We start from the raw sequence: 25,982 nt of genomic DNA on the forward strand, positions 1-25,982 counted from the left end.
TTGATAATAGGGGAGGCTGTACATGTGTGGAGTCAAGAGTATATGGAAAATTTCTGTACTTTTCTCTCAATTTTATTGTAACCCTAAAACTTCTTTAATATGAAATTAGCTGTATAAAATTTCAATCTGAGGTTTCCATAAGCAATATCACTTTTGTTGCCACATAGTAGGACCATTTTCACAAGGGTTCCAACAAGTTGGTATTCTGAGAAGTCTTCGAGTGCAGTTCTAAAACTGTAGCAACCTATTTAAGGTATATCAGAAAACTTAATGGTCATGGTAAGCAACTAGCATCTTATGACTGAAATGGATACCTCAGTGGCTTTTTGAGACTTAGGGTTCATATTACAACTGTGACTATGAAGGTAAACCATATTAATAGAGATCTTGTAGAGGCTTACTACAAGGTCTGATGGTGTTCTGGCAGCATGATTGAATGAATAAATGTCAAAATCATGTGTGCACAGGGTGAGTTCTTAACCCCATATAATCTCTTTTTGCTTCCTTTTAGTACATTCACAAAGAGAAACCATGGTCCTGATTTGCTTTACCTGTTTTTGTATTTTATGTAAATGAAGCCATCACTATTTGACTTCTTTTGTTCAACACTGTATTTGTGAAATGATTGCTATTAATGTGTACAGATGTGGATTATTTATTGCTTTATAGTGATGTGTAGGGATGCCTGGATGGCTCAGCATCCAACTCTTGATTTCGGCTCAGGTCATGATCTCACGGTTCATATAAATTCAATCCCTGAATTGGGCTCTGTGCTGTCAGTGCAGAGCCTGCTTGGGATTCTTTCTCTCTCTCTCTCTCTCTCTCTCTCTCTCTCTGCCCCTCCACCATGCTTGCTACTCTCAAATAAACTTAAAAAATAAAAATAAAAATTGGGGCACCTGGGTGGCTCAGTTGGTTAAGCATCTGACTTCAGCTCAGGTCACGATCTCACAGTATGTGAGTTTGAGCCCTGCATTAGGCTCTGTGCTAACAGCTCAGAGCCTGGAGCCTGCTTCGGATTCTGTGTCCCCCTGTCTCTTCTCTGCCCCTACCCTACCCCACCCCAGTTGCACTCTGTCGCTCTATGTCTTTCAAAAATAAAATATATGTTAAAAAAATTTTTTTAAATAAAAATTAAAAAAATTGTAGTATTGTGTAAATATATCACAATTCATTATTCATTCTACTGTTGAAAGGGATTTGGCTAGTTTGCTGTTTGGGGCCAAATATTTTTCTAACGTGGTTGTACCAATTTACACTCTTAACCAGGAATGTTTGAGAATTTCAGTTGCCTGTCATCCTTACCAACACTTAATATTTTCTTTTCACTGTAGCCTTTCTGAAAGGGTTGTGGTATGACATTGTCATTTGGATTTTGACTGATCAAGTTGAGCACCTGTTTGTATGTTTATTGGCCATTTAGATAAACTTCTTGTGTGAAGAGTCTGGTCATGTCTTTGCTAATTTTTTTTTTTTTTTTTTAAGTATTGTTGGATTGTCTAGATTTTTAGATTCTTTTTATATTTTGGAAAGAAGTCCAGTTTGGAATAAATGTGTTACAAATTTCCTCTCTTAGTCTGTGACTTCCCTTTTCATATTCTTTTTTTTTTTTATGTTTATTTATTTTTGAGAGAGAGGGAGAGACCAAGCTGGAGTGGAGGAGGGGCACAGAGGAGACACAGAATCTGAAGCAGGCTCCAGGCTCTCAGCTGTCAGCACAGAGCCAGACATGGGGCTTGAATTCATGGACTGTGAGATCATGACCTGAGCCAAAGTCAGATGCTTAATCGACTGAGTCACCCAGGTGCCCCTCATATTTTTTTTTTTTTTTTTAAGATTTTATTTTTTAAGTAATCTTTTCCCGTAACATGGGGCTTTTAACTCACAATGCTGAGATGAAGAGTAGCATGCTCCACAGACTGAGCCAGCCGAGTGCCCTACCTTTTCATATTTTTGTCTTTCATTTTTAGTCAGAATATATTCTGATGTATCAATTTTTTATTTTATGGCTGTTTGCCTACTCCAAGATTTCAAAGATGATCTCAATGTTTCTTCTAGATATTTCTTCTGTAATCTGCTGGAATTGATTTTATTTTTCCTTCGGTGTTAGGTAGGAGTAAAGGTGTATTTGTTTTTCCTATATAGTTTATTGACCTACTACCATCTATTGAAAAGACAGTTCTTTCCCTGCTATATTGAATCATTACTTTTTCAATAAGTAAAATCACATTGATTAGGTAGATTTTTTTTCTGGCTTCCCCATTTCATTGGTTAGTTTGCGATACTTCAGGTTTTTCAGGATGAGTTTTTTCCTTTTTTAACTACTTATACTGTATTGTGCTGAAACTAAATCTGTAAAAATAAGAAACCTTTGTGACAATCTTTTACAACTTTGACTCGTCAGCAAAATCTTTTGGCTTCTATTTAGTCTGTAGAGCCTTCAGATAATTGTTTTTGTATTTGGTCTTGCTTTTATGGTTGTCTATGGGAAGAGTTTGTCGTAAGTGTACTTCACCATACTAGAAACAGTTCTTACTACGTTTTTAATGACTATAATTGCTAATATTATTTGTGTTTCTTCCTTTTTTCATAGTTAGGATTGCTAGAGATTTTTCATTTTTATTCTTTTCCCAAAAATCAACTTTTGGGCTTAATTTTTTTTCTGTTTTATGTTCACTTTTTACTATGTCAATTACTGCTTTTTATTTTTATCTGTTTTCTACATTTATTGGTTTTGATTTGCTGAGATTTTGGTTTTCCCCCTTGTGATAAAAGCTTAATTCATCGATTTTCTTCCTTTCTTCTTTTCTAATATACTGTTTATAGTTAAGAGTGTAATTTCTCTAAATACTGCTTTCGCTGCATCCTACAACTTTTAATATTTTATGTTTTCATAAGCATTTATTTCAAAATATTTTCAACTTTTTTGGTTTGATTTCCTCCTGACCCATGAATTTTTTAGGAAATTTTAAGAATGCCAAAATAACACATTATATTGGATGCAAGGAAAGCAGGTATAATCTGGAACTGTCCAGAGCACATGAGTACTTATGTTCATCCCGCTTTTAGTGGATATTTAAATATAAACAGGGGCGCCTGGGTGGCGCAGTCGGTTAAGCGTCCGACTTCAGCCAGGTCACGATCTCACGGTCCGTGAGTTCGAGCCCCGCATCGGGCTCTGGGCTGATGGCTCGGAGCCTGGAGCCTGTTTCCGATTCTGTGTCTCCCTCTCTCTCTGTCCCTCCCCCGTTCATGCTCTGTCTCTCTCTGTCCCAAAAATAAAAAAATAAACGTTGAAAAAAAAAAAAATAAATATAAACAGAAAACTGGGGGAGTTTAAAATTAAAATTTAAAAATCCATTGTATACTCCTATGTTGGAATATTCAGTGTAGTAGGGTAAATGTGTCAGAAGGTAAACATGTTTTAGTTCAAGGAAATTTGTCAAGTAAATGTATCTATAAAGGTAAACAAGACGTTTTTAGTGGTAAACACTAGAACACTAACAATTTTCAGTAATAAAAGTAAAAGAAATTTTAGAGCAGGATAAACTGGGACTATTCTTCAAGAAAGCCCAAATAAGGAATTGAACAACTGGTGACTGGTGCCAGGTGCTCCTTTCGTGTGTTACCTTTGAGGAATCTCATAGGCATAAAACTGTTGTGCTAATCTGAACCCATGTGTTGTTCTAATTGTCCTGGACATTTCTGATGAGGTGTGATCAGTTCATCTTCACTATGAATAATTATGGAAACCCAGGGAAAGGCCACATATTTAAAACCATTCTATTTGAAGCTTCTTACATCATATCTGATTTTGCATGGAGGGTCTCAAAGACTAGTAAAGCTCCCCTCTAAAGAAATATATAATTCTTGGCCCAATGAGTAGTGTTAACAGAGGGAAATATGTTATTTTGACTACTGTTTTCTAGTTTAAGAGTCTGGGTATGAAATATGTTTATACTTTATATACTGGATATGAAGTTTCTTGCAGTATAAGATGAAAATTAAAATTCGTAGCAAACATTTTCCTTGTTAACTCAGAACTAAATTGGAGCCATCCACTATACAACTTTTTAAAACTTTTTATTCATGACTTGTTCCATATTTTACCTTTCTTTGAATTATATTGTCTTAGGAAACACTTTTTTTTATTACTTTCAAGTTTGATAGCATTATTTGCATTCCCTACATTGAATTCTTTTATAATCCCTTCTATATCTGTGATGACATTTACTAACTTATTTGTAATGCTATATATTTGGATTTTCTTTTCTCTGAATAACTTTGAAGCATTATTTTAAAAAAAATTGTAATATTTATTCATTTTTGAGAGTCAGAGAGAGACACAGAGCATGTGTGGGGGAGGGGCAGAGAGAGATGGAGACACAGAATCCAAAGCAGGCTCCAGGCTCTGAGCTGTCAGCACAGAGCCTGACCTGGGACTTGAACTCACAGACTGCGAGATCATGACCTGAGCTGAAGTTGGATGCTTAACTGACTGAGCCACCCAGGTGCCCCTGAAGCATTACTTAAAAAAAAAAAAAAAAAAAAAAAAAAAAAATATATATATATATATATATATATATATATATATATATATATATATATATATTTTAAAGGTATTTTCATAGAATGACATCTTAGGTTTATGCATTAATGATTTCCATTTCTAACATTACTAATTTATCTTTTTCTGAATTTAATCTTTCTTCCTGCTTCTCTTACCTATATGTTTATTTTTTCACTATAGTACTTTTTAAAGCAATAATTAAAATACAGTTCTAGTAATCTATTGTAGTAATTTCCAAATAAGCCATGTCCAGCAGAATTTCTTCTGTTGATGGAAATGTTCTATGCCTACAGTGTCCAGTACAATAACCATTAAATACATATGGCTGTTGGGCACTTACAGTGTGGTTGACATGACTGAGGAACTGAAGTTTTAATTTTATTATTTAAATGTAAACACTGCATTTGGCTAGTTGCTACTATATTGGACAGCATAGCTATAGATCAAGATTCGACAAATGTTTCTGTAAAAGACCAAATGGTAAATATTTTAGGCTTTGCACACCATATGGTCCCTGTTGCAACTTAACTCTGCTGTTGTAGTTAGTAGGAAAGCAGCCACAGAGAACATGTAAACATATAAGCATTCTGTATTACAGTAAAACCTTAATTGCTAAAGTGGTGCTGGCAGGATTTGGCTTGTTGGCCCAAGTTTGACAACTTCTACTCTAGATCAAAGATGTACTTAGTAGTATATATATTTTTTTCTTCTCCTGCTCTGTATTGTCTGGGTCCTTTCCATTATTTTTTCCTCGTGTGTGTGTGTGTGTGTGTGTGTGTGTGTGTGTGTGTGTTGGAGAGGACAGAGGAGTCTCTTTTCCTGTACTATTTTGAAAGAGATTATCACCCACACTGGGTTATTACTCTGTATTTCTTCAACTTTTGTTCCAACTTTTCAAGTTTTTCTGTATGTTGCAGGGCGGGGGCGGGGGAGATGGTGGTGGATAGGCATTCTATTAAATTTCTTTAAACTATACTCTTTGTTCTTTTAATTCTATTCTTTCATACGCTTCTTGTTTTGTAGGTACAATATCCAGTTTTTCTGAAGATGTTAATTAGAATTCTTTTTCTTTCTTTTTCCCTCGAATTACCTGTTATCTCTAGAGTTGTTTGTTCTTTTTTTCATCATGGGACTTTTTCATTCTTGTGGTTTCCTTAAATGTTGGTGATCCTTGGATGTCCATCATGTTAATATATGACCAGTTGAATAATATAGATTATTGGAATAGGTTTTTTTCTTGATTCCATAGCAAATCTTTACCCTAAATGGAAAGAATATTTATGGGGAGTTTTTTGGTAGGTAGGTAGGATTTACTTATTAGTGTGCTTTGCTCAGAATAAATAAGCAGACAGGCCAGGCGCTTCTCTAATAACCAGATAAGGAGGATTCTTCCCTAGGTTTCCAGGCACCATATCAGGAAGTTTTTACCTTTTTTAAGTATGCTAATCTCCATAACTGTTGATTCAGCCCACAACCCCTTTGGAATCACAAGAAAAAAAGTCCTATCTTTCCTGAAACATTCTTTGTGTGTGCTTGGCCAGGGGTCAGCGTACTTTTTATGTTTTGTAGGCCTTACCACCTCTTTCAGAACTACTCCACTCTGTCATTTCCACCCTAACCTACCTATCACTATGATTTCATACATTATATCTTATAGAAATTCTTCAAAATCTCTAGTATGTTGATGCTTTTCACCCCCTTTTACTGGCCTGAGGGTCAGCCTATTATTCTATTCAGGCCTTCAACGGATTGGTTGAGGCATACTCATGTGAGCGATGGCAATCTGCTTTACTCAGTCTCATAATCTAAATGTTAATCTATTCCAGAAGCACCCTCACAGGAACACCCAGAATATTGTTTGACTAGATATTTTGGTACCCCATAGTCCAGTCAAGTTGACACACAAAATTAGTCATCATAGTCCTGTAACTACTAAGTGGTAGAACTAGGATTCACAACAGAGCTGTCTGATGACAAAAATCCATGCTCTTATTTAGTAGTTGCACTTGTATCCAAACTCAGTGTCCTCCATAAAGGTAGCTCTTTATTTAGCCAATTTATGAATATTAGCACTAGAAATGAGGCATATTTCCCTTGCTAAAATGGGTTATATATCCATAGTGACTAGGATGGTGAGAAAATGTGATATGAAACAACTGAGACAGTAAGTGCAATATATTTAACCCAGAGATGAATAATTTTGAGTTTCCTAAGGCCTGTGTTAATCTGGTGAGAGGGAAATAAGACCCTTTGTTTCTCCAGAGCATAGAAATTTTAATTTCAACTCAGATTAAAGAACTTTTTTATCAGGATTGTCCAGCACTGAAACAAAATCTTTAATAATTTAATAAAAGATTTGCTTTTAAAAATCTTTAGAATCTGATTGAATTTGGCTTCCCAGTGATGGCCCACCCTAAGCCCTGGAACATGTGAACGTTCTTAGATGTCACTTCCCTAATTATGTTTTCACATGGCACAGTTGACCTAAAGATGGGGAAACTGACCATGTTGAGCCTGATCTAATCATGAGACTTTCAGGGGAAAAAAAGAATATTCTCCACCTGGTAACAGAAGAGGAAGTTGTAACATGCTGGGTCTGAAGATGAAGACAGCATGGGAAAAGGAATATAGGAAACCTTAAGGAGATGAGAGATGCCCTCAGCTGGTAACAAGCAAAAAGAGGGAACCTTAGACTATATCTCAGTTGCAAGAAGCAGGGTTCTGCCAGCAACCTAGAAGTGGTTGGTGGTGGATTGCTCCTCAGTGACTCCAGAGAAGAGCTCAGTCTGAAATCCTGATATTTGGCCTTGTGATACCCTGAGCAAAGAACCCAATCAAGACTGTCTATATTGGTAATCTGCAGAACTGTAGGGTAATGGATGTTGATTAAAATTTTAAAAAATCTTTAGAATTTTAATGTCATGTCTTACTTTTTATATTTTTCATTCTCCAAATGGAAAGTTAAAAACAAAGGTAAAGGCCATTTTGTATTGTAGGCATCCCTTGGTTTATTTCACTTTATTGTGCTTCACAGATAGTGCATTTGTTACAAATTGGAGACTTGTGGCAACCCTGCAATGAGAAAGTCTACTGGCACCATTTTTACAACAGCATTTGCTCATTTTGTGCCTCTGTTTCACATTTTGGTAGCTCTCACAATATTTCAGCCTTTTTCATTATTATTTGTTATGGTGATCTGTGATCAGTGACCTTTGATGGTACTATTATAATTGTTTGGGACATCACACATTGTGCCCATATAAGACAGTGAATTTAACCAATTAATCTTACATGTGTTCTGCCTAGTCCCAGCCATTTTCCATCTCTCAATCTCCTTGGGCCACCCTATTCTCTGAGACATAATATGAAATGAGGCCAGTTAATAGCCCTACAGTGGCCTCTAAGTACTCAGGTGAAAGGGAAATCCCACATCTCTCACTTATTTTTTTTAAAGATTTTATTTTACTTTTGAGAGAGAGAGAGAGAGAGAGAGAGAGAGAGAGAGAGATGACCCTACATCTCTTACTTTAAATCAAAAGCCAGATATGGCTTAGAGAGGAAGGCATGTTGAAAGCCAAGATATGCTGAAAGCCTAATCCGGGTCAAGGCTCCAACTCTCTTCAATTCTGTGAAGGCTGAGAGAGATGAGGAACCTTCAGAAGAAGCTTGAAGCTAGCAGAGGTTGGTTTGTGAGGTTTGAAGAAAGAAGCTGTCTTTATAACATAGAAGTATGTAGTGAAGCAGCAAGAGCTCATGTAGAAGCTGCAACACTATTGAGAAGATCTAGCTAAGATCATTAACAAAGGTGGTCACACTAAACTAGATTTTCAATATAGACATAGACAAAATAGCCTTCTATTGAAAGAAGATGCCATCTGGGACTTTCATAGGTAGAGAGGAGAAGTCAGTGCTTGGCCTCAAAGCTTCTAAGGACAGGCTGATTCTCTTGTTAGGGGCTAATGCGACTGACGACTTGAAGTTGAAGCCAGTGCTTATTTATCATTCTGAAAATCTAGGGCCCTTAAGAATTATGCTAAATCTATTCAGTCTGTGCTCTGTAAAGGGAACACCAAACCCTGGGTGACAGCACATTTATTTACAACATAGTTTACTGAATATTTTAAGTTTAAGGTTTTCTCACAAAAAAAGATTCCTTCAAAGTGTTACTGCTCATTGACAATGTATCTGGTCACCCCAGAGCTCTGATGAAGACGTACAATGAGGTGAATGTTTTCATGCCTGCTAACACAGCATCCATTCTTCACCCCATGGATCAAGGAGTAATTTCAACTTTCAAGCCTTATTATTTAAGAAATATATTTCATAAGGCTGTAACTGCAATAGATAGTGATTCCTCTGATGGATCTGGGCAAAATAAACTGAAAGCCTTCTGGAAAGGATTTGCCATTCTAGATGACATTAACAACATTAATGATTCATGGGAAGAGGTCAAAATGTCAACGTTAACAAGAGTTTGGAAGAAGTTAATTCCAGCCTTCATGGTTGACTTTGAGGGTTTCAAACCTTCAGAAAGTGACTATGGATGTGGTAGAAATAGCAAGAAAACTAGAATTAGAAGTGGAGCCTGAAGATGCAACTGAATTGCTGCAATCTCATGATAAAACTTGAATGGATGAGGAGTTGCTTCTCTGTCTCTCTCTCTCTGCCCCTCGCTCTCTCTCAAAAATAAATATTGCTAAAAATCCTTTTTGTGATAAAATTCACTATTTTATTTTTTTCTAAGGGTACTATTCAGTGCCACTAAGTATATTTACAGTGTTGTATAAACATTGTCACTATTTTTGAAACTTTGTCATCATCTCAAACAGAAACTCTTTCCCCATTGAGCAATAACTTCCCATTCCTCCATCCTCTGGTAACTTTTATTCTACTTTCTGTCTCTATGAGTTTGCATATCTAGGTACCTTATATAAATGGAATCATATATTATTCTTTATTAGCACTTGCATAATGTTTTTCACTTAGCATAGTGTTTTTCAAAGTTCATTCATCTTGTATCATGCATCAGAACTTCATTTCTTTTTATGGTTGAATAGTATTTCATTGTATGTGTGTAGCACATTTTGTTCATGCATTTTTTTTGATACACTTGGGTTGTTTCCTTTTGCCTATCATGAGTAGTACTGAAAAGAACATTGGTGTATAAATATCTGCTAGAGTCCCTGCTATCAGTTTCTTCAGGTGTATCCCTAGGAGTGGAATTTGCTGGATCATATGGTAAGTCTCACTTTGTGAGGAACTGCCACAGTGTTTTCCAGAGTGGCTGACCATTTTGTGTTCAGTAACAGTACGTAGGGGTTCCAGTTTCTCCCTGTGCTTAGCAACTTGTGTTGGTTTTTGTTTTTTGGATAATAGCCATCCTAGTGAGTTTGCAGTGGTATCTGATTGTGGTTTTGATTTGCATTTTCCTAATGATTTGTGATGTTAGCATCTTATGTAATCTAGATAGCCTCAGAGTTGTCCAAGTCATTTGGTACTGATTTCTTTTTTGCTTAACAGTTCCTTCTCTCTTTCTCTCACATTTTACTATAATACACCTTTAATACTTTGGAAGTCTCCTCAGCCAAATATACAATTCATTCTTAAACATTCTGCTTTTCACTCAATAGAGCACATTTCAGCCAGATTTTCTGCTAATTTATAATGGGGATTGCCTTCCCACCAGTGTCGAATAACATATCCCTCATTTCCTTCTTGAGACTTTACCAGGAGTCCTTGTAATGTTCATATTTCTTTAACATTCTGTTCTTGCCAGTATATGTATTCTCTAAGATGATAGTTTTCTCTGCCATTCTGTCTACTACCTTCTGAACCTTTACCAGAATCTCCTTAACATGTCTATTTCTATGGCAGTCTCATCAAGGCAATCTACCAATGCTCTCTTCAAACTTTTTTAATATTTACGTGTCTGTTAGAGCAACACTCCACTTCTAAATACCAAAATATGTATTAATTTCCTAGGATTTCCCTAACAAATTAACACAAACTTGGAGGCTTATAACAACAGAAATTTACTTGGAAACCAGAAGTTCAAAATCAAGGTGTCAGCAGAGCCATGTTTGTCCCAAAGGCACTAGGGGAGAATCCGTCCTTGCTTCTTCTAGTTTATTATGGCTCCTGTTGCTCCTTGTCTTGTGGCAGCATAACTCCAATCTTTGCCTCCATTTTCACATTGTCTTTTCTCCATGTTTCTCTGTGTCCTTTTCTGTCTTGTATGAGAACATTCACATTGGAGTTAGGGCCTACCCTAATCTAGAATGACCTCATATTGATCCTTACCTTAGTTATATCCACAGAGACCCTACATCCCAGTAAGGTCACATTCTAAGATTATTGGTAGACATGAATTTAGGGCGGAGGGAGGAACACTATTCGACACACTGCAGTCTCATTTTAGGTAATTATATTATAAATGTGTTATATAATCTAATTATGATTTTAAAAACCAACATTTATGATATTATGAAATTATTTTTTAATGTACTAATACCATTAATGTTAATACTCATATTAGTGCTGAATAGAGAAATCATTCTTTTCAGACTTGACGGTATATATTAGAAGTAAGGGTTTATTTCATGTATCTTTGCTTTTTAATGAGGATATTATGCACATGTGCATGCACACACATGAATAAAAAGCACTAAAATTCTGTTGACTTACAAAAGTTTATTACTCAGTATCTGTTCATACTAATGTAGTAACATCCTAAATTCCCTCTTTATTAGAATAGTGGAGGTCTCATTGATTGGAATGAGTGTGTGAGATTAAATGTCCTTGACATTTTTCACAGTTTCGAGATTGACTCCCAAATGTTTAGTGAATTCTTCAAATATTTAAATAGATCAGAGGAAAAATATTTCTATAAGTAGCAACAGTATAATTTTATGGAGTTTCCAATCAGGTTATATTGTTAAGATCTAGGACAGTGCCTATAAAAGGGTGAAAGAGTATAATTTAAGCAGACTGTTGCAGAAAAAACTCACTTTTAAGTGTCCTAACATAAAAGGGAAAAAGTTGGTAGGGTCATAAAGAGAGGAGTTTGACAAAACAATAATTGAGATTGAAACAGAAATGTATTAGAAAAGAGAGAGAAGATGGACTGGTAGGAATAAGGAAATATCACAAAAAATGAAATGAGTAAATTTTTTTTTAATGTTTATATTTATTTTTGAGACATAGAACATGAGCGGTGGAGGGGCAGAGAGAGAGGGAGACACAGAATCCGAAGCAGGCTCCAGGCTCTGAGCTGTCAGACCAAAGCCCGATGTGGGGCTCAAACTCGTCAACTGTGAGATCATGACCTGAGCTGAAGTTGGACGCTTAACTGACTGAGCCACCCAGGTGCCCCCAAAATGAAATGTATGAAAGCAAAGGCGGGACGCCTGGGTGGCTCAGTCGGTTGAGCGGCCGACTTCGGCTCAGGTCATGATCTCGCGGTCCGTGAGTTCGAGCCCCGCGTCAGGCTCTGTGCTGACAGCTCAGAGCCTGGAGCCTGTTTCAGATTCTGTGTCTCCCTCTCTCTGACCCTCCCCCGTTCATGCTCTGTCTCTCTCTGTCTCAAAAATAAATAAACGTTAAAAAAAAAAAATTAAAAAAAAAATAAAAGAAAGCAAAGGCAAGATATAGGATAAGAGAAAGACTGTAAGGAGGACAAAATATAAGAAATAATGCCATGAATAGCTTAATAGTAAAGTGTAGAAGATTAATAAAAATATATCAGTTTCTTTTGGCTTCATTAAAATAATAATTAGAGAGTCACTGTAGTCTTAGTATCATATACTTAAGGTTTTCATGTTATTTTGCCAGAAGAAAATAGTAGAAACCATTTTATATATCACTTGTTAAATTTTGAATACATGTTATTTATTAGTATTACATTGATATGTGATAGTGTGTATTACATAAATTATATAAAATTATATATATTCCAAGATGAATATTCATGTTATCTTCTTTCAATGGGAAAAATTTGTATTTCAGCGTAGACACTGAATTGTTGCATGTGAGCACATATGAAGCAAACTTTAACATCTCAAATAAAAATGGAGTCAAAACTTCATTTTGAAGTATGATTGACATACAGTTTCAGGTGTATATCATACCTATTTGATATTCTTATGTACTGTGAAATGATAAGTGTAGTTATTATCTGTCACCAAAGTTACTACGATATTATTGACCATACTGTATATTATATCCCCATGACTTATTTATTTTATAACTGAAAGTTCATTTTATAATGGGAAAATCCCTTTTTTTTTTTCCAGTCATAAGAACTGACATGGAACTATTTTAGTTGGCTGTTAGGCAGATTTGGCATCCAAGATAGTATCAAACATAGTATGTTTTTCATTTGTCACTAAATTTTTAACTGGTCACAGAGTTTTTCTGCAATTATCACGTGCATTGCTTGTATTCAGTAAATATTTGAATAATCAGTTTTAACATATCCACATTATACACTACTTCTCTGCTGCCTTTTCATTGGTAAAATTAACCTCAGATATTCATGCTGGCATGCAGAAATGAATCTTATATCCTGTTACTTGCCAATTCTTTAGAATTTGATATATTACAATTGTATATCAACTGTTGTCAACCCTTTTAAGTCCTTGACCACTGTTCTCTCTGGTTTAATATATCATGTCATCCACTTTCTTCTGCTTAAATTTTCTAGTGGATAAAGGACTTTAATATTCTGGGTCTTTTTTAATCATTTTATCCAAAGTATATCATATATTTGAATTCAGAATCCCATTGAACCACTAAGAGGAATATGTACCTTAAAAACGAGAGACATTTAGTCATATACTAATTTTACATGACGTGGCTGGGGGAATCCTTTACCTAATATAATTTTTATTTCCTGCTTTAGGAATTCTGAAATCGTGGATCACCCATATATACTTTGAGAACATGCTTTAAGTGGTTTTTTTTTTTTTTTTTTTTTCTGGAAGCCTTACACCTGCCCTAAAAATTGAATGTATTGTAGAACAGACCTATGGTAAGTGGTTCTTTTTTTCCCTTTTTCTTCTGTCCGGTTCATGTTCAAGTTAAGTCTTATGAATGTTGTAATGCTGCTCCCTGCTGGACACTGTAATTTTTTAAAGTTGGCACTTAATAGATGGGCAAATAACTGGTTAGCTGGACCCACTGAAGAAGGAACTCCTTGGCTACATTCATAGAAAAACAACAATATGCAACAAAAGCAACTGTATTAAAATGGGTGATACCATCGTGATTGTGTTGATATCTGGAGTATGATGAAGGGGCTGGTAGTCTTGTTTCTAAATTTCATTGTCCACTTGTTGAGTGGCATCTAAAAGTTATAACAAACATACATCGAAAGATGGTTGTAGATGATGGACCTTTTAGGATTTCCTAAATTGTGTGTATATAATGTTTATAAATGAAGTCAGTTTATTTTTATTCTTTTCATTATTATCTTTTTTGTAATAATTTTAATTCCCTGTATTTTTTGTTTTTCCAAAGGAAATATTTAAAATCGCTCCAGTATAATTTAAATTAGGCATTATTGGATCTATTTTTGAATGAGTCTTCCTATGTTCCACTTTGTACAGTAGACTTTAAGTGCAACTTGCTTTGTGTATCCATCCTGTAACCCAGCTACCATGTTTTCTAGTACACACAGGGAACCATACTTGCCTTACACAGAGTGACATTGGGTTGGACCTCAAGTGTCATGTCTATGTCCTTCCTATCATAAATCCTCACACTGTATGCATACACAGACTCCCAAAATTGGAGCCATATAAAATGTGTGACAGTTAAGAGTGTTTTTCTTCCTACCCATGAGCTAAATAAAATACGATGTTTTTTGGAGTGCAGCCTGTATAAAATTATTACTTGGATGTAATGTATATGTTTTTTAAAGTAAGCATACATTTCATTGAAAAGAAGTAACAGAAACAACATTGAGCTAAGCAAAGATTTAATAGGATAACTAATGCTCTTTCAGGGGATGGGACTTTTTTTGTAGGCATTGGGAAAGCCTATGAAATCTATTCTTAATTAGGGTTGTGGAGAATTAGGCATAGTAACTTATTTGTTTATTATTAAAATATTGCAATAAAAATTAGAAATGTAGACCAAGAAAATGAAATTGTTAGCAAAAAACGTGAACACTCTTTTCCTTCTCCATAAGAATATATTATTTCAGAAAATATACCATTTTAAACCTTTTATTATAAAACATACCATCATATAGAAACATAAATGTATAGTAAAAAGAATAAATATAAAGCAGGCAACCATGTAATTGTAGATCATTCCTGGCAGGCCAGAAACTCTTAATGTAATCTTCCTTTTCTTTAGAGGTAACCGATGTCCTGATTTTCATGGTAATTATTTATATATTCTCTCTATAATTTTTTATCATTTTTATCTGTATTTCTCAGCAGTATGTTTACTTTTTGTCTCTTTTTAATCATTATGGAATCACATATTTTTTTGTAACCAATTTAAAATTTTATTGGAAATGTTTTTGTTATTTTGGAGGAGAAGGGTATAAAGAATTAGAGATCTCAATGTAAAGTCAAAGAGGACTCGCTCTAGTGTCCTGGGGAGCTGAGGGACAGGAGGGGTTCTAAGAAATTTAGATGTAGCAGCAATTAGAGTGGGATCAGGATGCCTGGGGACAGGCTTTGGCCTTTCATGGTAAGTGAGAGGCTGGAAAGATGGCTAGGAAGGGACAGCATTCTTCAGGAAAGGGTATAGGCTGGGGGTGGAAGGTATTAATGCTGATGGGTCCTATCACAATATGGTCAGAGACTTTGAGGGAAAACAGGTGAGTTATCTAGTGTGCACTGTTTGCAGGACCCCAAACCTGATACTGTCACAGTGCACACGTTGTGTTTCTTGGGACAAGTTTAGGAGCAGAAGCTCAGAGCTCCTTCTCAGCAGGGATGGAGGCCACCCTGTTGCTGCTGCTGCCACTGCTTAGCCTCCTCTACTGAATGGTGAATGATGGAGGAAATTCCCAGCAACATGTGGCCCAGGCCTTGTGACAACTTGGAGGTCCAACTGAAGGAGCTCCCCTGAGTACTTTCTTTGGGCCAAGTCCTTTAGAGTCAGCTTGTGGAGTAGAGCCTGTAGAATGTGGCTTTGATGTCAGGCTGCCAAAGAAGTCCCAAGGGTTTTGCTTATATACACTGAAAGTGATGAGGGTGATGTCCTTTCTGTGCTTGGGGTTCTTCTGGCCCAGCCCATATGACAGTACCCATTTCTGCTGGGGTCCAGCTTTCCCCAAACTCCAGCACCATCAGGCCTGTGTCTTCTTCCAGCAGCTGGAAGAAGTCCTTGCTCTCCATGGAGGTCCCATCCTCCTCTAGCACCTGTGTTAGCATTCCTGTCAGCTGTAGGGTCTCCATCACCTTGTCTAGCAGTTCTTGGCAGCTGGCACCTTTGATCACAGAGAAAGAAAGGTGGCTGGGGGTAGTGGAGCTGAGATCCGGACCCTATGACCAAACTCAGAGCTCATATTAGATACTTACCTAAGACTGGTGACTATGACTGCCTTCGTGCTTTCCTTCAGGTTGGTGCTTACCTGCTACCATATGATGCTGGAATGGCTGTGGGGTGTTCAGTGGGGTCCCAGGCAGCATGGGATATGGGTGGGTCAGTTGGTGAGCACCATTGTCTGAAATCATATGCATTTTTTTTTCCTTTACTTAGCATTACGATTTGGAGATCATCTATATAGTTGCATGTAATATTCATTCCTTTTCATTATTATATATTATTCCTTTGGAATGACTATGACAGGATTCATTCATACTGTTGTTGGTGGATAGTGTTTGGCTATTATAAATGACATTGCCACGAGCGTTCTTCTACATATATGTTGTTTTTTTATCGGTGTGAAGTGGAAAAGTCATATATTTTCAGGTTAAAGATAATTGATTATATGGTATTTTAAATTAATTTAAATGATTACATGAGAAATTTATTATATTCTGAGAGTAACACATAATAAACATTGGAAAAGATTCTGAAATGATTATAATTTCTTTTACACTAGGCCTTAGATGTACAGTAAAGTGGCATATAGTTTGTGATGGTATCAAAATAGTATACATATAGATGTTTAGACATAGTAAAGAAATAGATTTAAGACTTAAGGTAGTAGCTCTTTGGTTTACTTTATTAGTGCATTCAGTCTGTTAACCATCGTGTCATATTTTGTATAACTTCTTCACTTTACTGAAGAAGAAACTAAGGAAGGCTAGAGAGATTGAGTCACATGGACAAGGTCATGTAGCAAGTTGGAGCTAGAAACCAGATCAACCTGTCTACTTGGCAGTCACAACTTAAAACAAACTAAAAAGTGAAATCAGGATATCTTCTTGAGTGTGTACAGCCATTTAAGTGGAAAATTTGCCTGACTAGCTTTCAGAAATCATCAGATGTTCTTTTGACTATTCACCAAGAATTGGCTTAGCCTAGAGAGTTCCATGTTTGAAGCCCCCCAAATGTTACCACACTTTATCATAGATCATTTTCTAAAAGACAGCTATAGTATATCCTAATTTTGAGAATTTTATTTTGAGCAATCCCTCATTCCTTAGGCTATTATTAACAAATAGTATATTTCTCATCTGTTTATTTTGTAGATAAATGAATCTTATCCTTTTATGTGCCAAAACTTTTTTTGTATGAACATTTTTACATAATGTTTCTAAAATTTAAAGTTTACTCATCTGTTTTCTTAAACAGTACAAAAAGAGTATAATTTAAGGGTTTGTTTGTTTGTTTGTTTTTATGGCTCAGAATTGTCATTGTAAACATCAGTCACTTCACAGAATTTATGTGATTAGAGACTTTTGCTGCATAGGACTGTTCTCCTAAATTGTCCTAGACTAATAGGCTTTTATGTCCCATGTGCTACTTGTGATATGTGATGTTTTGTTTTACCTTTGTTAGGTAATTCTTGTTTCTTGGCTTTCTGTTCATTATATTGACTCTAATGTTAAAATCAACATTGTTTGGGTAAGAGCTTAAGTATGGTTCTGCCATCTACTGACTAAGGGCACAGAAGGTGTGCCAGCTTTTTAAAATTTATTTTGGGTTCATCAACTAGATTCGCCACTTTGTTTCGGAGTTCTGAGATAACCTGATGGCTGGTTTCTGAACAATTGAAATGCAACATAGATTACAAATACCGGTGCATCCTTATTTGGGGGATTAAAATTATCGTGTACACATTTTCTTATAAAACAGTGATATTGAAACTGAATTTGCTTAAGGACTCCTTCAAATGGGAAGTCCAGTGGACCTAAGTGGGCATTTTCTAATTATAAAATATTTAATAGGATGGACATTGAAATAAAAACAGTGTATTAGTTGACACTGCCATTTGAAAATGGCAGTCATAAAAATTAAACCACCTTTGAAATTATAGCTTTTTAAAGGACAATGTAGAAGTCACATGGATTTGGTTTCATGAAAACTTAAATGCCTCAGGAAAACATTCATTTCAAAGTGAAATGCATTTGACTGCTTACCCAATTATAAACCACTAAATGTTAATTTTTAGAAAAAAAAGCTGGAATGGGAGAGTATATTTGTTTTTAGATGACAGGAGATAATTGGGAGGAAAGATAGATAGTTTCTATCCCAGTACATTAGGCATCAATATGATGATTTCTTATGTCAGTGAGGTGTTTTTTTGTTTTTTTTTTAATTTGAAAATTCCTTTGTTTTAATTTATGTGAACGGATTTTAATTCTGCATTAGGGGTAAAACAAACAAAGAGCTTTCTGTAGTTTTTTGCAATTAGAACATCGTTGACAATTGCCTTATGAACAAATTATCTTAGAGGCCAAATGAGAGGATTAGGTTTTCCTAGGATACATCTGAGATGCATCAGTGGTGGAAGTGCAAAATGACACAACCCTCGTAGAAGACAAATTGGCAATTTCTAGGAAAAGACCAATGCATTTAAACTTCTCTGTATACTAGTTCCAGAAATTTATTACAGATATACTTGTGTACTCATGTAATACTATATGTACAGGAGTTTTCACTGTAGCATTTTTGCAGTAACAAAAGATTGGAAACACCCCTACTGTCTATCAGTAGGGTACTGGTTAATGTGAACTGTGGCATATCTATACAATGTAAAACTCTACAGCCGTGAAAAAAAAAGAAAGGGTATTTTCTATATGCAGATTTAGAACATTTTGAAACATATGTTGTTGTTTTAAAAGAGCAAAGTTCAAACAGTGTATGGTAAATTACTTTTTGCATAAAGGGGGAAGGAAATAAAAATACATATTCCTATTTGCTTGTATTTGCAAAAAGAAAATCTGGGAGGTTATGCAAAATCTAAATCCTATGTGTGGATGGGTGAGTAAAATGGAGTAGATGGAACTTTAACTGTGTATCGTCTAGATTGTTCTTAATATTTAAATAATGTGTTACTCATTAAAAATAGTTTTGTTTCATTTGTAAATCATATGAGTGGGAAAGAAAGGGGTAAGTCTGCTACATTTACCACAGAAATTAGCTAATTTTACTCCTTTATCTCCAGATCCTGGTAAGCACTGAATAAGTATTTGTTACACAAATGAAAATTGAACTCTGTAATCTTTAGATGGTCTCTTTTAGCTTATTTCTTACTTATTTACTTATGAATTTATTCTTTTAGCTTATATCTTAAAGTATCTTTTTAATATGAGAAAAACAGTAATGTAATCATGTGTTGATTCCAGTATAGAAATAAAGGAAAATATTTAAGTGGGAGGTAATGAGATACATTGTTTAGTTTATTATCGTATTATCAGGAAGTTTTATTTGTATGATAGTGATATTAAGGAATTAATTATATTTTCTTTTAACTTCATTGAGAAGTAAAATAGTTCTCTATTAAATTAGGTAATAAGCTTTCATAATTAGCAAATAAAAGTTTATGAAATTTGAAGGCAAAGGGGGAGATGGCAAACATATATGTTAAGCTGCCTTACTTTATTTTCTAACATATGGGCAAATGTTCCGTACTGAGATTATTTTAGGTCTATTATATAGCAGCAGCAGCAATTCCTGACAGAAAGACCAGATACCTCTGAGTCTGGTATTAGAGTTTGGGGATGGGGGAGGAGAATAGGGTTGTGTGGCTTTTGCTCTTCTGTTTCAAAGAATCCGGGAATTTGTTTTGGCTGTTGAGTTGAAAATTTGAGTATTCAAATAAGTAGTATAAGAATGCTTAGTTTTCACTTTTAGATTTTATATATGTCACCTGTTTCTAAATTTCTTATGACAAGCATTTTGGTATACTATTTTTGTGTAAAATTGCCTTTTTAAAGAAAAGTATATATACAGAGAAGGGCACATATTAAAAGTAGATGGCTCAATGAATTTTTCAGAAGCCAAATACACCCATGTAACCAGCACCCAGATAAAGAAAAGAAACATTATGTATGTATTTTATACATACAATTACACAGTATAATTTTTTGTGTCTAGTTTCCTTTGCTCAACATTATGTCTTGCTATTCATCTACATTGCATGAAGTTGTGGTTGGTTCATTTTCATAGCTCCATTCCATTATATGACTATATCACAATATGTTTAATCCATTCTGTTAATGGACATTTGGGTGGTTTTCCATATAATGCTATTATAAACATTCTAATACATATTTCTTGATTAATATATTTGCATATTTCTTCTGAGGATGTCTATCAGTAGAGTACTGATTAAATGAACTGTGGCATATCTATACAATGAAATACTCTACAGCTATAAAAAAAGAAATGATGTTCTCTATGTTATATCTGAAAACTATTTTTAGAAGCTTCTTTTTAATTATTTTTATTTTAAGTAGGATTTTTTGTGAGCATCCATTTGTGTCCAAGTTATGAACATTCTTAAGGCCTTCTGTGATACTTTTTATTATTCAGAAATATTTTAGATACATGTTCTGATTATGTGCCATTAGTATATTGCAGAAAAGTGTTTTATATGTTTTAGTTTGTATCTTAATAATGTATATCGTAAACTTCATGATTATTGTATTATTTAATTTTGCATTTATATTTCATAATGAGAGTAATTACCTATTTAAAAATGCATTTTGTCTCTGATCACAGTGCTGAGATTAAAGAAAGGCAGTTGTACTGGACTCTTAACTAAGTACTTAGATATTTTTCACTTGTCATTACATTTTTTAGTTTAAAGCATCAAATTAAATATTATTTTATCCTGGCTTTTATTTTAATTCATGCATTTAAAAACTGAAATTTAGATAAAAGATAGTTTCAAAATAAATTCAGTATATTATTTATGAGTGGAGCAACACATTAGCATTGGGTTCACAATAGATCATATCGCTTTTATTCCATCTTACAAGCTTAGCAGCACAAACAGAATAATCAACATATTATTTGGCTGTCATCTGCTGAACAGAAACCAGAGATCACAAGGAGGTTTTCCCTAGCTGTGGTGATGGCCTTTTTGTTCCAAGCCCCCATCTGGGAGGGCCATGGTGTGTTATCATATGGAACGCGGGGTTTTCTGTAATCTGCTTAGCTGCACTGCAGTTTGAATCTTCATTCCATGTTTGTGTAATTTATAATTTTAATGAGACCATGGCTCTTCTGGGCTTTGAAATATATTAAAAGCTCTTTTGTGCATATGCTTTTGTTCTTGCTTAATAGGCTCAGTGTATTTAAAACTGATGAATTTTTATTCATGAATTTGGATGTCTGGGGATTAACTTAGACTGAATATCATTACACTCATATATTGATGGTTAGAAAGTTTTTTTATTGTTATTATTTTGTTTTCGTGTGTGTCTCTGTGTCTGTGTGTGTCTGTGTGATACTTGTTACCAGAAAAGGAAAGAACTTATATAATTTTGAAAGATTAGGAAAAAGTGACATGGCTGGATCGTAAAGAATTAATTTAGATTTTATCCATGTTATTTATTCATACTCATATTTCATGATTAGTCTTACTATTTTAGATAAATGTTATAAAGAAATAATTATGAAAAAGCAACTTTTAAATGAGTTAATACTTTATGTACTATTGTTTATATTGGAATAATATTCCAGTGTGTGACAAAGACAGGCTTTGTATTTTAATTGTATGACATCAATTGTCTGGCCATACTAAATCTGCCATTAACTTTCTTGAATTAAATTAGGTATATATTTTATATTTTAACTATTTGTAGTCTTTCTTATTTCTGTAAAACCTTAATTAATGGAGTTTTTAACCTACATTGGTGTATACAATGAAAAGACTAATGGAAAAGCATTACATGCTTTTTATTACATGCTTCAAATCTCTGTAGTTATTACTTATAATGTATTTTTAAAAATGGAATATAAACAATTGTACAGTCCTTTAGAAGAAAACCATGGCCCTTTTTAGATCCAGACATGTTTTTTTGAAGTTGCTATCTATTGGATTCAATTAGGGGTAACATATAGACTTACTAGTCTTTTATGAAGTTGCCCAAGGTATATATATTTTTTGTAAAAACCTGTGTTTAATAGACTAAAGCGTTTTGTAACTATAAAATATTGTTCTTTTTTGGTACATGGTGGTCAGCAGTCTCGTTGGTCCCTTCTTCTCCCCACTACCCTTAACCTAGAAATGTGAAATAGAGGCAGAAATGACAGCATTTTGTTCTTTTCTAAGCTAATCTATCAGATTTGACACTGAAATGTTTGTTCTTCTAGAATAACTCTCTGCTTTAGTATTTATTAGTTGTGCAATTTCAGTTAGTTTAGGAATTTACTGTTAAAAATGTATGATCTAAAGCAGTGCTGTCTAGTAGAAATATAGTGCAAGTCACTTAAGTATTTTATTTAATCCATTATATCCAAAATACTATTTTCAATAATATGAATTATTTTAGTGTTTTTTTGTACTATGTCTTCAAAGTCCAAGTGTGTATTTTATACTCACAATACATCACAATTTGGACTAGTCACATTTCAAGTTCTTAGTAGCCATATATAGCTAATGACTACCTTATTGAACAGTGTAGCTCTAAAGTTCTACAGAAATGTGTATTTTTTGCATTCCTCATTAATTTTCTAGCTATATCCTATTCAAGACGACCAAAGAATGTTCATGGACTATCTAATTGAAATTACATACAGTGTTTTTTATAGCTCTACCACTGATACTATTGGTATATATCTACCTGATTAATACACAAAATCAGAATTATGTTACCTGATTCCTGTCTACTTATCAGATATTGTATAGATATGCTTAAATATATTGTGATAATAAGGAAATAATGGCTAATGTAATGGATGTAGTATGTTCCTCAGCAATTGTGGGCAAATCAAACTTGTCAGACGTGTTTTAAGTATACCAAGGAGCTTAGTTTTATAAGAATCTCATGGCAAATCTTAATATTTTTTTTTTTAAGTAGAGAACTCCTCTTCACATTCTTAGAATTTTTCTGCATAGTTATTTGTGGGAACGTATATGTCTCTTTTCACGTAAGTTTGCTTAGAGCTTCTACTGCTTTAAACTTGGTAGAAAAAAAACAAAGTTCTCTAGGATTCTATACATTTTAAATGCTCTGTATATATTCAAATAGGAGAGGGAATGTCTTTAAGTACTTTAGAAGCACGTAGTTAAGAACTATAAAACATTGAATGACGATTTGAATTGATTCAAATATTTTAAAGTGTAAAATGATCAAGGTGATGTGTATAAAATACTGTCACTACATGTACTTTATAAAAAGTAGAGACTTTTTGTGTAACTGGTTCTTGCTCAAGTATTGTTTTGAGAGAAAATCTCAAAAGGAGATCTCTGAACTTTCACGTTTGAAAATTTTAACACTTTAAAATTTTGAGGGAAATGAGCTAATTTTTATGTAAACTAACTTTTATGTAGATATTACCTGATGCCTGTTGTATCCTTTTACTCACTTAAATTTTTATTGACTTCTCTGTGACTTCTGCATTTAAAGCGTTGACACAAAATGTTAAACTATTCTTTAAACAATACCTCTAGTTTCTTGGAGATGATAAATCCATCCATTGATTTCCTAATTTTATTATGTACACAGTCAATTGTAATCCAAGATTACAGCAAACAAGATGTTAATTTCGAGCCATAATCTATGTACATTTCAATTACAGAGCATGATTGTTATAGAAGCACAGAATAAAAAGGAATAACATTTGTGCTATCCTCACAGGAGCTGTCAATAAAAGATGTAATAGGGGATTTAGGAATCTGGAAATGGCCAACTAATTTATGTGAATCTATTTTATTTCAGCTAGAAAGACCAAGCTCTTTTTCGTCTGCACTGCATATTGCAGAGCACAGGCTGTCTATAGAAAACCAGGCGGCTGCATATGGATAGTCCCTTGATATCATTCACTTGCTGTGTAATCTTATTATGCAAAGTTCTAATCTTCACCTAGAATGAATGCCTCTGGGTCAGAATATAGTCATATCAGGGTTTTTGAGGTCATGTTTTGTGATCCTTAGCTTATTCTTCTAAGTAGAGCTGGGATTTAAAGGGTATTCCCCAGACGCTAGCAGAGATAGACAGCAGAACCTGCTGCCTTTTTGGAAGACAAGACCAACATGAGGTCCCTGGTAGGATTAAACTTGATTTGTAGCTGTAGGATTTTTTAACAGATGTATTATTGGACAGGGAATAGGGGGCCACCAGCACAGCAAAATTGAATCACGACTGGCATTCTCAGGGAGTTTGCTGCCTGCTAAAACAGCAGCTGCATGTGGATTTGACTTCTTTCAGGTGAAGCGACTTCCAGTCATTTGGAAAGGATGGGATGAAAAGGAACCTTGGTGATAATTTTGATGTCTGCAAGATTTAGTACCAGTGTAATGGGATTATCGGTAACACCTTCACTGCAGAAAAAGCCACCTGGCGCTATAACTGGCAGCAACTGAGAACTAATCCTTTCCCATCTCTTGGATGTCATTCACGAAGCTCAAAGCGATTTCTACCCTGCTAACTGTGATTAATTTTATAAACAACAACAACAAAAAAAATCAGGTGATCAAGGCAAAGAATGTGCTTTTTATTAATTATTTTTAATGTTTAGCCTTATTATAAGCTATACGACTTATAAATTATATAAGGCGTGCATAAACTATATGTATGACTTAAAAAATGTATTAAAATGTTCAACTAAAAAAGTTGATTAATAATATCTTTTATACTTTTTCCAGTTGATTGACAGTGTATTTGCTATTGGTAAAGATTTATATTTGAGATTAAATATTAACTTAAATACTTTAGTGTTCTTTTGGATATAAGGTCATTATCACTAAATTAATCAAAATATCTATAGGCGTAAGGAATTCATCATACGTTTTACCTGTTTATTAAAGACTGCTTTGATTCCTGCTGATTAAACGTTTTTAACGAGGTAAACCATTTTTAATGGTATAAAAATAGACATTTATATTTTTGATGATTAAGGTAATGCTATCTCAAACCAATGAAAAGAGCTTTCTGTGAAAATATATGATTTTAATATATAAAAATCCTAAAATAGCTGATATTAATACTGAGTGACATTTTTTAAAATCAGAAATTCTTAGTGAAAGTTTTCCTTTAGCAGGTAGAGGTTTAGTTATTTGCTCTAGAATCATGTATTAGTTAATTGAGGTTTTTGTTTTTTAAGCATTTTATGTCAACTAAAAACTTTATCAAGTACTTTGTTTAGAGGTGTTAATTATTTTAATATTCTTCTCCTACATGGTCCAGAATAAACTGAAAGAAAATGAAGTGAAATTATCCCATCAGTCACCCAAACAGTATGCAACATAACTGCCAAGACTAGAAAAGATAATTAGTGTTGTCAGTGTTATGATCCTAGAGTACTTACTTTTAAAATATTTATTCATAGAACTTGATTTTTATCTTATTGTTTTTGATTTAGTAGCTTTTTATTAAAAAAATTATAAAACCTTAATCTTAATATAAAAATTTAACTATGTATAGGTGAATAATTTTTACAACTATAAGAATTATTAAAATCTAATTATTATGCACAATGCACTGATTTACTTGTAGCCTCTATTTACATATAGTATGTTTTATTCTTCATAGGAGATCTTTATTAGAAAAATCAATAGGTAATAAATTTATGTAGAGATCTTTGATTAAACCTACTTAGCAAACTTGTCATTATTAATTGATTTTTTAAACTGATTTCAAGCTATTGTATTCCAAAATGTGTTTCTTCATTTGCTGTCACATTTTAAATGAATGAGAAAGCTTAACAATATTTTTACTGAACTGCATTATGTTAGTTTATAAAGGAAGTTTTTAGCCTTCTATTTGTATTTTTACTATTTGAAAAGGTATTCATTTAAAATTCTATCACAGTGGAAAGGTCTATCCATGGA

At 34.1% G+C, this 25,982-nt stretch overlaps 1 protein-coding gene and 1 pseudogene across 7 annotated transcripts in view; one reads left to right on the plus strand and one right to left on the minus strand.

The window, feature by feature from the left end:
* The window catches only part of IMMP1L (inner mitochondrial membrane peptidase subunit 1), an 82,243-nt gene that overhangs the window by 6,636 nt on the left and 49,625 nt on the right, over nucleotides 1-25,982 (plus strand). The window contains exons 2-3 of one of the 7 annotated variants that reach the window (XM_078433347.2): nucleotides 13,470-13,598; nucleotides 24,361-24,621. The exons of 4 other annotated variants lie outside the window; for them this stretch is intronic. The gene's annotated coding sequence lies outside the window, so the exon portion shown is untranslated. The remainder of the gene's footprint in view (nucleotides 1-13,469; nucleotides 13,599-24,360; nucleotides 24,622-25,982) is intronic. 2 more of the 7 variants (XM_078433349.1, XM_078433348.2) reach the window with 2 other exon arrangements.
* Nucleotides 15,511-24,547, minus strand: LOC132660648 (lipid transferase CIDEB pseudogene; annotated as a pseudogene).

This window comes from Panthera onca, chromosome D1, assembly GCF_046562875.1.
Source record: "Panthera onca isolate mPanOnc1 chromosome D1, mPanOnc1 haplotype 2, whole genome shotgun sequence".
Lineage (NCBI taxonomy): Eukaryota > Metazoa > Chordata > Mammalia > Carnivora > Felidae > Panthera > Panthera onca.